We start from the raw sequence: 15,521 nt of genomic DNA, 5'->3' as shown, positions 1-15,521 counted from the left end.
CAATGACTCTTGCTTAGAGACTTGTTGCTCTTGTTGGTTAGTGGCAACTGATTTAAACTGTTGTATTTGCTGCAAAATATTCTATTTTAGTTCATCTTATTTTTATCGTTATTGCTGCTACTTTTTCTACAGGTACACTTGCACTTAGAGATGCATGTTGTTTAATTGCAACTTGCTTAACTACATGCTCTTATGGTTCTTCCCTTTAGCACTTATTTTTTGGTTGTTCACAATGTGTGCTTCTTGTTTTGGCTACCTGCAATGCTTTGGGGCTATCTTGTTGTTGTTATTATCAGTGACCTATGCACTTTGTAAAGCTCTCTCTTGGAAGTCGCTTTGGATAAAAGCGTCTGCTAAATGAATAAATGTATATGAAAATAGTCCCCACATTTTACAGCAATCAATCTGCTCTTAAAATCCAATCAGAATGATAGTAATTTCACCTGACTAGAACTAGTTCACAATTTCCCATGTGCTGAGGATATGACAATGATGTTCGCAGACATTGTATGCCAGGGCCCAAAAACTGTGAAATTTGGTTTTTTTGTGATTAACAAAAATTTGGGGGGGGGCCAATGAAGATTGAAATTAAAATCCATCTGATCACTCTGAAAATAATTGAGTAACAATCAATCAAAATGAGGTGGAGGTGGTGACATCCTGATCATGTGCACACATGCATGTATACACTGTAAAAATGAACCTTAATGTATTTGTCAATCATCATTATCACGCCTGCAGCTGGTCCAGAATGCGGCTGCTAGAATGTTGACTGGTACCAGAAAGAGGGAGCATATCTCCCCAATATTGGCCTCTCTTCACTGGTTGCCAATCAAATGTCGAATTGATTTTTAGGTGTTGTTACTTGTTTTTAAAGCTTTACATGGATTGGCTCCATTGTATAACTCAGATCTTCTTAGGCTGTAGAAACACTTCCAGGTCCCTTAGATCATTATGCCAGTTCCTTTTAGCCATTCCACAGACTCGGTTGAAAAATGCCAATTTTTATCAGGTCATCCCCCACCACCGAGACATTTAAGTCTCGTCTTAATTTTTAAAAATTCTTTGGCTTTTCGCGTCAGTTTAGAGTCACTCGTGCTTGCTGTAATTGTGATGTTTGTCTGTTGTTCTTATTTATTGTTGTTTTGCCCTATTTGATAATTTTGTACAGCACTTTGGTCGGCATTGGCTGTTTCTAAATGTGCTCTAAATTTGAACAACAAATCGAATTGGTTACCTGCAGAATGGGTCATCAAATATATCATTAATTAGCATCGGCATGAATGTGGTCCGCTTAGACTAAATACACTCCATATAGAAAATTCTGTCAGACCAACGCAAATGTGCTTCAAGGTCAAACGAAAATAGCAAATCAAATAAAAGTTAAACTACAATTCTAAATATCGCAAGAATGCAATTTATATGATGGCTTATATACAATAGGCTACAACGACCAGACATTAAATTGACATGCATAATACACAAATATAGTAGAAAAGTAGGCCTATACCGCGTTGAAACGGTATAGCCAAATCTCTCCCGGTAGACACATTTCTACCGTCGCATGGTATATACCGTCATACCGCCCAGCCCTAATTACACTGATGGGATGTAACATTAATTTAGGAAACCTTTTTCTGAAATGGATTGGCTTGGATCCAAAAGACACAATATTAACCTGTATTAACAACCATGAAATATCAGGGTGGTGTCTGACACATTCTAGGACACATTCTTCCTCTGGCAGTTTCGGTAGCGCTTTTCCAGGTGCACAGTGCCACCACATTGGCAAAATGCCGCAATTTTAGTTATCAATAACAGAAATGCCCCAATAGCAACGCTTATTAGAAAATAGTTTTTTCCATGAGAACACCTGTCAGTGTTTTGTTGAGAGCTGAAGGCAGCACAAACTTTGACAGAGACTGCCTGCAGCTAAGAGGCGGCTGCCTCTTAATTCTCTATACAAGAAAAACCCTGAATGTGAATCAACACCACAACAACTGAAGCAGTAAACTTTGCAAACACAAAATGTATGTCCCTGACAATACTTTTGGCCACGACGGCAAGTTTCAAGGTGTATTTAAAAATGTTCATGGTGCAATGTACAGTGCGTGGGGATTGAGTGCATATGCAATTTAAATTGACACATACATTTTAGTGTGATTTGAAATGGTTTGACAGAGTCAGATCACCCAGATTGAAAATGTCCATTAGCTCTTCTCTGCACTGATACTGATAGTATTGACAAAGAAATCCTTGTTCATTTAAATAGTTTTTAGTTCATTTCATTTTTACATTTTAAGCTATGTATCAACATGTATGAGAAAATAACATGACCTAGTTATTAACAAGAAGAAAAAAAGGCCAACACGGACAAAGAAAACAGACTCTGGCTCTCTATTTCTCTACATTACAAATGTTTGAGTTTTTTCAAGGAATAGGTCAGCTTTGTGCCTCGTTTATAAACACTGAAACGTAGCCAGCTGCAAACCCTACGTTACCAAGTCATCAATTGGTATCAAACACGGTTAAGGGCTGTAGGATGTCCCTAATCCTCATTTAAGACCATAAAAGACTATCTGTGGTATGTAAAATACACCTAAGGTAAAACAATGACAAACCTATGTGCCTTACAGGCAGACACCAGAAAAATAAAATATGACAGTTTTACTGACAAGGCTGTCAAAGGCTAAAGGCTCACCTTCACATTAAAACAATATTCAACCAATTACATAACCATTTTCAGATCTTTTTGCTGCGGAGTGTATTACACAATGTTCATTTTTGGTGTGGCGTTTATTTGAGGGCGGTGTTTACTTGAAGGCAGCGTTTAATCCAAGAAATACGGTAGTTTGGTACAGTAATGCAGTGCAATTGAGTATATGAAAAACAGTGAGAATTCGAGTTTACAGAACAACTTTAAGGTAAGTTTCCCAGATTGTATTACTGACAGATATTTTTTTGCCAGGCTTCCTTTAAAGGTCACATGATATGCAGTTTTTGGATGCTTTTATGTAGGCCTTGGTGGTCCCCTAATACTGTATTTGAAGTCTCTTTCCCGAAATTCAGCCTTGGTGCATAATTCTTGGTGCGTAATTACAGCCACTACGAGCAATCCCACAATGAGCATTCCCCTTGACATGCTGTTTCTGTGTCTGTAGCTTTAAATACTAATAAGGAGGAGAGAGGCGGCACCATGCGCTAATGTTTATAATGGATGTATCGCAATGGCATGTAGCCCCGTTGCTGTAAGATGTCACAAAGTTTCTCAATTCTCATCTGATCACCCACCCATCTGATCATCACGCATACTTGAACTCAGCTGTTAGCTGCAGAGCTAATGTTACAGCCACATTCTAAGGGTAGCAAGCTTGGTAACCATATACAGTAAAGCAAAAATGATATAGCGTTAGCTAACTTGTCGAAGGTTTGTAGCTGGACCAAGGTGAGTTAGTACTGATCCAGAATTTTTTTTTCAGCAAGGCCAGCTTTGTATTACTTCAAGTTGAGGAAACAGTCGTGGCTGAAATATTTGGCGCAGACATACAAAACTTTGGGAAGTTGTGTTGGCGCATTTCCAGAGAAAATTAAATTAAGACACTGGGGGCCTCATTTACTAACATTGCGACCGCAGCTTAATCTGCGCCTTTGCCAAACCGCAATTAGCGTACGGTATATTAGCGTATTTTGCATGGTATTTATCAAACCATATCCTCATCGGGCAATCAGCGCCCATTTGTGTTAATTATCGCGCCGTTAAGTGAGGAAAAATCTCCTGCATGTTACTGCCACCATGGGTGATTCGAGGAAAAGCAAAAAAGCAAACAGGAGCTAGAAATATACACACCCACTTTCCCTTATACCCACCCAGCAGCGGTAATCTGCGTTTTTACTCAAGTGCGCTGTCTTTGTAAATAAGGTGTTATGTCTTTACCCGCTATTTCACGCCTGAAATGGGCGCAATCCTGTTAGTAAATGAGGCCCTGAGTTTTCAGAGGCTCGGATGAAAGAACTGTAAAATTACTTTTGTTTTCCTTTGTACATCCAAACTGAGCAAATGTAATGCTTTGTTCGTTTGCAAGCCATGTCTCTCGAGGATGAAAACACTTGCACGGTCATAGCTATGTTTCTCATGGGCGGGCCAGATTATCTGGGCCGGCAAAGCAGAGAGAGGGGAGGTAACTTTCAAACCGAGAGTTCGAGCTTTCATTTTCTCAAAGGCGGAGAAGAATACCCAGGGCTTGGTTTACAACTATCGAAAATGTCTAGCCACTGGGGACCAAAGGCAGGCTAGGAGAACTCATATTAATGTTAACCTGTTAAACGAGTGAGTTCTAAATATTTCTGACGCTTCCAACAGAGTTAGTTATTTTTGCAAAACGGAAGCTAGCTTGCTTTAGTTTCCGTTACCTAGCAACCTAGCATAATACTCGTAGCTATGCTATTACCTGCTAGTGCTACTTGTTAGCCTCCTAATTGTAAATTTTAAAGCCATAATATAGCGTTTGTCATGTAGTTTTTGTCTATCGGAAAATAGTTGGTTGGAATGTTCAGAATCACACATGCCGTCACAAATCAAATCAAATTTGTTTGTATAGCCCTTTTTACACGCAAGCATGTCACAGAGGGCTTCACATACGCCCATAGAACTGCCCCTCAACCAACCTAAACCCTCAAGGAAGACAAGGAAAAACTCCCAGAAAAACTCCCAACGGGAGAAAAAATGGAAGAAACCTTGGGAGGAGCAATTCAGAGAGGGATCCCCTCCTCCAGAGACGGTTGGTAAGAGAGAGGAGCAGAACACAAGCTAAACATAGTCATACAGTGTCAATGGGTTTTGAAACACCAAAAATCCATTGTTCGGCTTTATAGACATTGGATGGGACCTGGAAACTCGCTGTCACATGTGTGACGGTACTCTGTGGGGCCCGCTTTCGAACGATCACGTGTGACGCTACTAATTAACAGGTTAAATAACCTCCTAAAGTGAAGTTTTCATGTCATGTGACCTTTAAATAGCGTGGAAACCATTTACCAACTCATATCCATTTAATCAATACAATGAAAGTAATTAGGATTCCTTTGGTATTAGGAAACTAGCTAGCCTACCAAACTCAGATTTGGATGGGGTAAGGCAGGTGTGTCGCATTAGTTGAATTTTACAGTGCTTTGCCACGGAAAAATAGCTGTTATGTAGCTTTCAACAGTAATTTTAAGGGATCACAAAAAAAACGTGTTCAATATAGTTTAAAGAATCTGTATTGGTGTACTAGTGACAAAATTCACTGACCTAAACTGAAAGTAGCCCCTTTGAAAGCAGCTGAATATCTGTTGTAAAAGCAAATTAGCTTCTAAATAACAAAACATAATTTCCATATTTTCCTTACTACGCTTTGTTTAATTTCATTGTGACTGCCTTTGTTTACCAATTAGTTAAATCGGTGGTAGCCTACGGCACTTGGATTATAAAAAGGACACCTGCAAAATCTTAATTTTGCTGAGAGCCCAGTGCTCAAATCGAGATATTCATAGGAAACTCGCTACAAACCAGAGGACCAATCACATTGAAGGGGCTGTGCTGTGAGCAAGCAAATTATTTTTTCATTAAATTTACTGAAACTTTGCTTATCCAAATACCGTCAATCCCGGCACTGCACTCCGTTGGGTTATAAAGAGGACACAGAGGATATTAATTCAGGATCATTGTCCTGCTCAAAAGGTCCAATGGCAACCTAGCTTTATATTTTCCTTCAATAGGCAGCCACTTTAAAATAAAAAATGTCATAGGATTTAATGGATTTCATGATGCCATGTTTGGTCCAACATCTCGGCTGTCATTGGACCTTTCAGCAGGACAATGATCCTAAGCACGTCAAATTCATACAAAAATTGTTTGACTGAACACAAAAACAGGATTCTGCCATAGCTATCTCAGTCCACTGATCTAAAACCCATTGAAAATATGTGGGCTGCGTTGAAGAGAAAAGTGCACAAGGGAGGACCTAGTTACCTGGATGATCTGTATAGATTCTGTAAAGAGGAATGCTCTCAGACTCCTAGCTCTGTATTCTCCAACCGTAATAGATGTTTTACAAAGCATTAAATGTAGGGGTGCCAAAATTGTGGCACATATGGTTTCACAAAAGATCATTTCTTGATGACATATTTTCTCTTTTTATTCTCTTTCAAAATAAATATACTTAAATTGAAGATTGGATTGTTCGCATTTTTCCAATGTGACACTCATCTTTCCCGGGGAGCCAATAATTCCGGTGGTGACTTTGTATTCAGTACTGAAAGCAGTGATTTACGTCAAGTATGATATGTCTGCTTCTTGATCGGACATACCGTACCCCATTCTGCCAGTTTTCTGATTGTACTGCTATACCTTAGCTTACACTTACGTGACTGGTTGTCACAAAGTATAATGTGTACAGCAGGGGCACTTTTCTTTTTTTTGGGGGGGGGGGGGGTGCCACTGACGACAAGCTTGGACCTCCTTGAAAATGGCTGCCTATTGAAGTAAAATATAAAGCTAGGTTGCCATTGGACCTTTTGAGCAGGACAATGATCCTAAACATCCCTTAAATGTCAGATGAAGTCAGATGTTAAATGTCAAGGGAGTCAAATGGCTGAGCGGTTAGGGAATTGGGCTATTAATCAGAGCCTTGCATCCTTGGGCAAGGCACTTCCCCCTACTTGCCTCGGGGGAATGTCCCTGTACTTACTCCAAGTCGCTCTGGATAAGAGCATCTGCTAAAAAAATACTAAATGTAAATGTAGAGTCTGAAATAATCATTACATTTTTGCAATCATGTTTTTGCATGAAAACACAAACCTAGAATACAGTTGATGTGACTGATATGATTATTTAATGCAAATTAAATGAAAATACATTGTGGAATAATTATAAACTTGCCCTCCCCCCAGTTGAAATGGTTTAGAACTTCCACTGGTGTACAGCTGGTTGTGAGCGTGCACAAGCCTCGGAACCAAGAGCATAGCAAGCCACTCTACTGCGCAAGACTGGATGACCTGCATGCTCAAGATTCTACGATAGTTTACCGTAAAATCAGTGACCGTTTCATCTGCAGAAACGAGTTTTATGTAACTAACAATTTACCGTGGTTTTTGTTGTGTATTACGTTTGCCCATGCAGGTATACCGTAGTGGGGTTATCCAGGGGCACTATGGGATATTGAAGCAATCATTGTTAGTTGTCACACAGTTTGGAATAAAGGCCAGTTGAATACAATAACTTGTTTCCTCCCTCCTTGCAGAAGACAAAGCCATTGGCTCTATCAAGCTAGCTGTGCATTTCTGAACCTCCCGGCACAAAAATACAGACAGATGAGAGAAAATGTGTGTTTGACTGACTGTATGCACCGAACCATGACATCCATACCGTGACGGTTCGGTACCGTTAAACCCCTAGTAAAAAACACTTTTTTGTCTTAAATTTGAAGTGTTCACCAGATTACCAACAGGATGATTTTTTTTTTTATCACATTGAATCAAAAGGTGAAATCCTAAACCGACACCAATACAGTCACATGAGACAAGTGATGATTTATAAGGGGAGGAAAGAAACCTTAATTTTAATAGGTGTTTCAACTGAACTAGCTGTAGACATACCTAGACCACCAGGGTTGACAGCATGTTGTAAAGAGCACCTGGCATTTGACTCACGAGCCATGCACTCTACCCCCCATTTATGACCAGTCTTGGTGGACAATCTCTTTGGGTCACAATAACACTTACACACACACAGCAGGAAATAGACCAGCCTCATATTTTTTTATCCAAAAAGGTCCTGACTGTCCATATTTGAAATAAAACAATTGTCAGAACAGACAGTCAGTGTAACTGTAAAGTGAAAGTGTTAATAATGTGTTAAGTTGTATTTTAGACATTCTAGACAAGGCATATCAAATCTACAGGCAACCTTAATATAAAAACATGAAAGGACTATGAATTAAAAGAAAAAGGGCATTAAAATAACTAAGGTACCAATACACAGTGAGTCATTTTGTCTTGAATGCAGAATGTTTGCCCAGTGTCCTTGGAAAATGAAAGGGTACCCCTCTGCTATTCATTGCCTCTTTCTTCATTCTCCTTACGTGCCATTAAACCATAAATCAACTTGCTTTTCTGTTCCTTAGAAAGCCTCTCTTAAGCAGAGTTTCATCAAAATGTGTGAGGACATGGCAACCCTTGGATCCTAGACACACTAAGAATTCTGTCAATCGATTGCCTCCCAAGGGCACTTAACACCATAACACTGAACTGAGTTTCAGCGGGAGTTTATGCAGTCCTCTGAAGTGTTCTTTTTGCTAATAGATTCTCCACCTGCGCTAGGAATAAAACTCCTTAAGCCAGTTGGCGACAGTAATGTAGCCGTCTTCGTCAAGTGAGTTAAACACTTTCTACTCAGGAAGACAAGATATTAGTTACTGGAGATAAGACATTAAGATTTAACCATGGCTTATAGTCTAGACTCGACTTAACGTTAAAATTACTCACAGACGTTGCCGGCAAAGTCAAACTTATACTAGAAAAATTGGCCTGTTTAATAATCATCAAATGATGAGTAGTGTAAAGTAACATTTGCAATTATTTGAACTAAAAACAAAAATGTTTGTGAATGGTTTGTACCATGAAAATGCCAGTCTTTATGTTCAATTCCACAGGGGATGGTGGTGCTGGGGGGGTACATTTCCTGTTTGGCCACCCAGAGAAAGGCCGCTGAACCCCCATCATGTTTATTGCCCCCCTCTTGGAGACCAGACCTTTGTTATGGGGGTTCTTAGAATCCCATAATTTAATGTTTATAGCCCGAGCATGCGGAGGATGGAACAAAACACTAACAACCATAAAAACATACTCTAAAAAAAAAAAATAATAATAATAATAGCATAACCTTTCATCTGCATTGCCCAACTCCAGCCTACCTCTTCACTCATATTCAAATTACAGCAGGCACAGAGATCAATGAGAACAATATGTTGAATTGATACAAACATGGATTCATTTGTTTACCTTTACTGAAAACCTGCACCCAATTTTTGAGAATATGCAGATAGAAATGTACTTTTAAAGGGACCAAGAGTTTGTGTCTTGTAAGGAATTAGGGGTGTAATGATACACAAGTCACGGTTTGGTACGTGCCGCAATTTGGGGTTGACGATTTTTTATACGAGTTTGGTACAACAGGAAAAAGCAACAAATGCTAGGTTTTCTTTCATATTACTTCAATGTCACAGTCAAACTTGATGCCGATGATCTGTTCACAAAAGCGAATTACATTTTCCATTTGGGACCTTTGAGATATTTGATCTCAAGTCAGATGAGTCCCCCATTTTGTTTGACATACTTTCACTTACCTAATTTATATAGCCTATCACTGTTCCAGCGCGGATACGGCCACATTTAGCAGTGTTGAGTGATAACGCTGACATAGTGGTTAAATCAACTTGTTTCAAAGGGTTTCTATTATGTATGAAATGCTGGCTAGCTAACTAGCAGAAAGACAATATAAAGTGGGTACTTTAGTTTCAGTAGAGATGCAGTATATTTGATCTAGATTTAATATATTAACATTCTTATATTCAATCTCTTGAAAACGTACAACAAACATTGCTGTCCAGGTTACATCAGTGCTGGATAGCTGCCTGACAAGCTTCAGATATTTTATGGGGGAATTTTGCTAAAGTGTAAGCCTACATTTCAATTAAACTGGGTGGCAGAAAATACAACAAAGGGGGCTTTGCTCCCTCTTGCCTCCTCGTGGTGCCGGGCCTACATTCGCTCTCTCTGGCCAGCTTGCCGCAAGCATTTCTCAACCTCCTGGCTCTAAAATACGGACAGATGAGAGAACATTTTGCATTTCATCTGGTCAACCTCATAATCCGTTTCCTTAAAAAGGGGTAATTGATTGACAAGGTAAAATTGGTTTCCCATAGTTGAATATTGACAGTTCAGTGGGTAAAATGGACATACAGTGAACCTCAAAGTCCATTGACACCTCTTTCCTATCTAAATCTCACAACTTGAAACTGCAGCTGTAAAACGATCAGTTTTCGAAAAAGCGGAATTTCTTCCGCATCACCTTTGTCACGCCCCAACATTTACATACAATATTTTGATGAGTTATGAGTAATGACTGTAGTGGTGAGAAAAGCTCTGCTTGGACTAAACCTAATCTCAGCCCTGTGTTCTGGCCCAGGATCTCAGACACGAGATACAATCACTTTCCACTGCACTTTAACACTTTTTACGGACAGCTTCTGTCCACACTTTATTGCACTACACTGTATATCCTACACTTACTGCTATTGCACTTCTGGATAGTCCTAAACTGCATTTTGTTGCCTTGTACCTGTACTTGTGTAATGACAATAAAGTTGAATCTAATCTAAGCTAGTTTAGCTGCACGCTGCTCTGTGTACTTCCACACGGACAACAAAGGAGAAAGTTTGAAAGTTTTTAAAGTATATTGAAAATGGACCATCGTAAATGCAGCATTCCAGGCTGTACTGGGAATGCTGACACTTTTCATAATCTTCCCAAGGAACCAGACACTCCACGGACATGGCTGATGTTTTTCTATGAGAAGATCCCTGTGAAGTTCGACACTCATTTATTCATTTGCTCAAACCATTCCACCAAAGACAGTTTTGAATGAAAACCTTGGTCAATTTAAAGAAGGATTTGCTAAGCCGCTGTTGCTGAATAGAGGTGCTATTACAACCATAGGCTCATCACAAACGCAAGCTGTATGTACAGGGGCGGCACCAGATAATTTTTAATGCAGGTGCTGAGGGGGTGGAAAATCATTGACAGGGGGAGCTGCGCAGTTATATATTTTTATATTAAACTAGAGAGCATACAAGTTCTGGGGAAATTGTGAGGGTGTGCTTGCGGCTGCCCCAGCTGCCCATACTCTCCTGGTGTTTACATATTTCAAAAAGCATTTAAGTGTATGACTACAGTTCTGACCATTGTGTTCCCTTGATAATAAGTTTGTAAAAATGACATGCATCACTCAGATGGAGGAGAGGTGATACTGGTTGGTTGGAAGAGAAGGAGGCCAAATGTAGCTCATGAAGATGCAGCGCTAGATAACTTATTAAATTGTAATCAGATATAAACAACTTGTTGGTTGCCCTATTATGTCCTATTATCCTCCTATTATCGTCCTATTATGTAATTTGAACGCCCTGAACGGCATCATTTGAGTAATGAGGGCAAGCGCAGGCTTATTGATTACTTAAAAAACGTTAAGTTTCATTATGCCTGATAGAGGAGCCTAGTTAGAGAAGGATTTAGCAGTTTTATTATTAGAAGCCTATTTTATTAATAATTTTCAGAGTAACCTCAAACCTTTCTTTTGTTTCTTTGACCTTACATTTTCTTTGAGAGCTTAGTGGTCTCGGTTTAACATCATTATTTATAGCAACATCATTACCGGACACTGTTAGCTCGCAATGTGGACAAAGAATGCCCCTGCAACAAAGTTGTAACTTGGTAACAAGTAGCCAGCTAGAAACCGACCAGAAGTTTGTAGCCATATAAAGGCCTATATATATAGGCTACTTGATTTGGCTGCAAGATTTGCTGATTTTGAGTGTCCAAGATAAGATGGATTCTGATCTGTGTCAACAGTCTAGCCATGTAGCTAAGGCTTGTCCGGGAAGAGTGGATTTTTTTTGTACGGCAAGTCTGGAAGATCAATTTAGGCTAGTGCTACTTGCCCCAATGCACTGGACAAGTTATTAAAACTCAAACAAAATAAAACGCAATGTTAGGCCTAGTTCACGTTATGTGCCACTCATTACGTCTATCGATTTTATTTGAGCGAATTCTGCATCAGTAAAACCACCAACCCAAGATCTCTACAGACCAGCTAATTTCCTGCTCAACACTTCAACGGGGGCTTATTACTTGAAAGATGACTTAGGCTATTTACGGTCGTCTCAGTTACACTATGAGGGGTGGGAAATACTGTGATTTGCTTAAGAAGGCAAATGGCTAGTAAAACATAACATTTCATAATAATTTCAGTAAATCAAGCAGCGCTGCAAGACCTAGTGAAATGTATATCCTACAGCAAAGCAAGGCTGAAGCAGGCTGACATTAATTATTTTCATGAACAGACAAAGTTTTGACATTGACAAAGTTTAGGCTGTGGCAATAAAGTTCAGGTTAGTAATCAGATACTTTCACCTATTGAAAAACTTTTGAGTAAGGGGAAAGCCGAACATGTTCCGTCGCCGTTTGACTTCCTAAACAGCTGTGGAGATGTTTTTGTTAGCTACTCATTAGTGTCTCGGGTAGGCTACAGCGTTGCAGTGAGCCGCCACACTGATATGAAACCACAGGTAATGGTCATTTCACCAACAAATCGTTTATTAATGTCAAAATAAATCCTACAACAAAAACGTATTTGTGAGGAATGTTTATTTCAACGATTAAAAACAGATGCATCATGACCACTGTAGTATGTGTTGCCCAAGCAACAGAGGCTAATGTCATGATGCTAATGCTTCAGTGAAATAGTAGACTACCGTTTCCGAAAGTAGATGTGGGCCTACTTACTTAATAAATATCAGCTAATTTTGTACATTACATTTCAAAATTATGTTTCACATCACAAAGTAAAATGATTAAATATCACCCTGGCCTCTTTGTTTGTGGCGTTTCTGCAGCTGCCTTGCAGACTAGTATCCCCCAAGTTAACAGATGCGAAACTAATGTTCTGCTAGAGATAGTCACGCGAGTTTCGTGACGTTAGTGACGTTAGTGGCGTCAGTGACTGTGGCTAGCAAGTTAGCCACCGTTAGCTTCACTTTTCGCCACAAAAACGTAATTTCTACTTAAACCGTGCAATGGAACGTAAATCCCAATACAACCAACGCAATCGCTACCGAGACAAACCTTTTGACATCGCCGTTGTCTATGTAGTCCAAATATTGAGGCATCCTTAGGGGGGCGAAAAGAAACAATAAATAATAAATAATATATATGTGAGATAACAATGGTTTGTGCTAGCCGAAGGCAAGCACACCCCAATAAATATTATCAGGTCAGGAGTGGTCCCCACCAGGGGCCGAGCCATACATTGAACATTCGGGGCTTAACCCGAACCTAGGACCTAGTCAAGGTTTTGATGTGAGCTGAAATCGGAACTTCATAGTAGGTAATGCGAGTACGCATAGCCCGCAAGCGAGATTTTTTGCATTAATTTCAGTGTGAAATTGTTTTTTGAGCTTTATGTAGCCTAATATAAACACAAATGAAACTGCAACCCACGATTTTACCTTAAAGATTAAGGGCAGTGTTTCCCCTAGGATTTTTTTTAGCAGTGGGGGCAGGTCTGTAGCCTAAATGGTCAGTACCCTAGACTATCGATCAAGGTACTCGAAAGCATGTACACTGTTGGCTTCATTTGATCTTGATAGGCTAAGCATTCTTTAGAAAATAATAACAATATACCCACTATTAATCAAAACTAGTTCAGCATAATAATGCACCTAAAATACAAACGTGAGCAGGGGCAGCAATCGCTATCGAATCAACAGGCATGCAATTATGCTAGCAGAATACAAACAACGAAAATCACCAGTTAACTTAAATTTGCAATAACTGTAGACTAATACAATAACAGGCTTTAATGAACTGAAAACACAAGTTATACGACTTACAGTTCTCAAAGACGCACACACGCAATCTCAACTGCGCTGTGAAGCGCTTATCCTTCCTATTCTCCGACATGCACTCTAACAATCACTGCTGATAGACGGCCTGTCTTGTACAGCTCTATTTCTGATATCGTGGCGGCAGAAATTTTGCCACGACAAAATCAACATAGGGGAAAAACTGAAGGGGTTTTGAGAAAACATATTTTTCCCAACCTGGCAGGAACCTAGATTTATGAAGTGACTGATCTTTCTTTTTTTACCTGGCTTTTTCAGTTCCTCCTGGCATGTTTTTCCCATTTATTGTATTATTTTTGAATCAGCTTATTCTCCCTCCACAACAATAAATTGTGGTTTAGGGTTGTCTCCATGAAAAGAACCTTGGTACACGTACTTGTGTTTGAGAAAGAGAGCAAGCGCGACAACTGAAAACAGCACTTTTTAATGCACAGCCTGATCATGCGCTTATTTAGATTAAAACCTAGTGTAGCCTATTAGCTTACTTATTGGTCACACAGTAACTTAACAAACCTAACACATATGAGCAGTCCACCGGGAATTTTCCCGATGGCCACTCTGGGCCTATTAGTAAATGAGCAATATTTTAGGGGGTGCTATGGGGGTGCTTTGGTCTTTCTTGGGGGTGCTGAAGCACCTGCTAGCCCCTCCCTAGAGCCGCCCATGTGTATGTAACTAACAATTAGCCTATTAACAATGCTAACGTCTCCTGTATCTAGCATAGGTAGAGCTAGAATGCTAAATACGTTTCTAAACACATCAACATAGCTCTACCTTACTTAGCTAATAATAAGAATACATTTTATTTGGAGGCGCCTTTCAAGTCACCCAAGGTCAGCCATCAATAAAGAATACAGGATAAAAGATAGAACACGAAAGATAAAAACAACATTAAGAACATCAAAATAAAGACAAGTGAAATGCACAGAGTCCATTTATAGAGAGTAAGCCAGTTTGAACAGTTGAGTTTTGAGTTCAGACTTGAATAACGTGATGGAGTCTGATTGTTTTATGTGTGGGGGGAGGGAGTTCCAGAGCCTGGGTGCTGAGCAGCTGAAGGCTCGGGCACCCATGGTACTGAGGCGTGACGTGGTGATGGTTAGCAGTCCAGAAAAGGATGAGCGAATGTAATGGTTAAGGTCAGCTGGGTCAGAACCGTTTTTTTTCAGGATGGGTGTGATGGCAGCCAGTTTGAGAGTGTACCAGTACCAGTGGTGAGGGAGGAGTTAATTATGTTGGTGATCATGGGGGAAATGGACGGCAGACCCCAAATGACTCCAGCTAACCTAGCTGTAGTCGGCATTAGAAGGGAAGCTTCCGAAAAAAAAGCCAGAAAACTAATAGCAGTCTAGCCTATTGCTAACGCCAGTCTAGATCATCTATTTGAAATAACTGGATTAAGGCAGGTGCTAGATACAAGATACAGGTTAGCATTGCTAATAACTGTTCCCGACAAAATCATACGAAAGCTTGCGGTTGTGATGAACGTAAGGTCGCAACGCACCTCTATTCAGCAACAGCTTTAAGCAAATCCTGCTTTACATTGTCCCAGGTTTCCAAAACCGTCCTTGGTGAAATGGTTTGCGCAAATGTGGTCAAACTGCACATGGATCTTCTACGCTACGGTATAGACAAAACATCAGCCATGCCCATCTAGTCAATGTTAGCCAGACTCTACATCTGCTTTTTATTAACGCTGATTTGCAAGCAATGCAAGAACAGCTAGATAGCGAAAACAGACTGTAGGCATGTAAACTAGTTTATCTTGCTAACGCAAGAGCATAGATAGAATGTGTGATGATTTAG

General features: G+C 39.8%; 1 protein-coding gene across 3 annotated transcripts in view; it reads right to left on the bottom strand.

Moving 5' to 3' along the window:
• mllt3 (MLLT3 super elongation complex subunit) overlaps positions 1 to 15,521 on the bottom strand; it is an 86,204-nt gene that overhangs the window by 38,195 nt on the left and 32,488 nt on the right. The window lies entirely within an intron of this gene.

This window comes from Hypomesus nipponensis, chromosome 25, assembly GCF_054491055.1.
Source record: "Hypomesus nipponensis isolate SF chromosome 25, ASM5449105v1, whole genome shotgun sequence".
Lineage (NCBI taxonomy): Eukaryota > Metazoa > Chordata > Actinopteri > Osmeriformes > Osmeridae > Hypomesus > Hypomesus nipponensis.
Note: the sequence above shows the minus strand (reverse complement) of the source record. Positions and strands in the feature narration are given on the sequence as shown.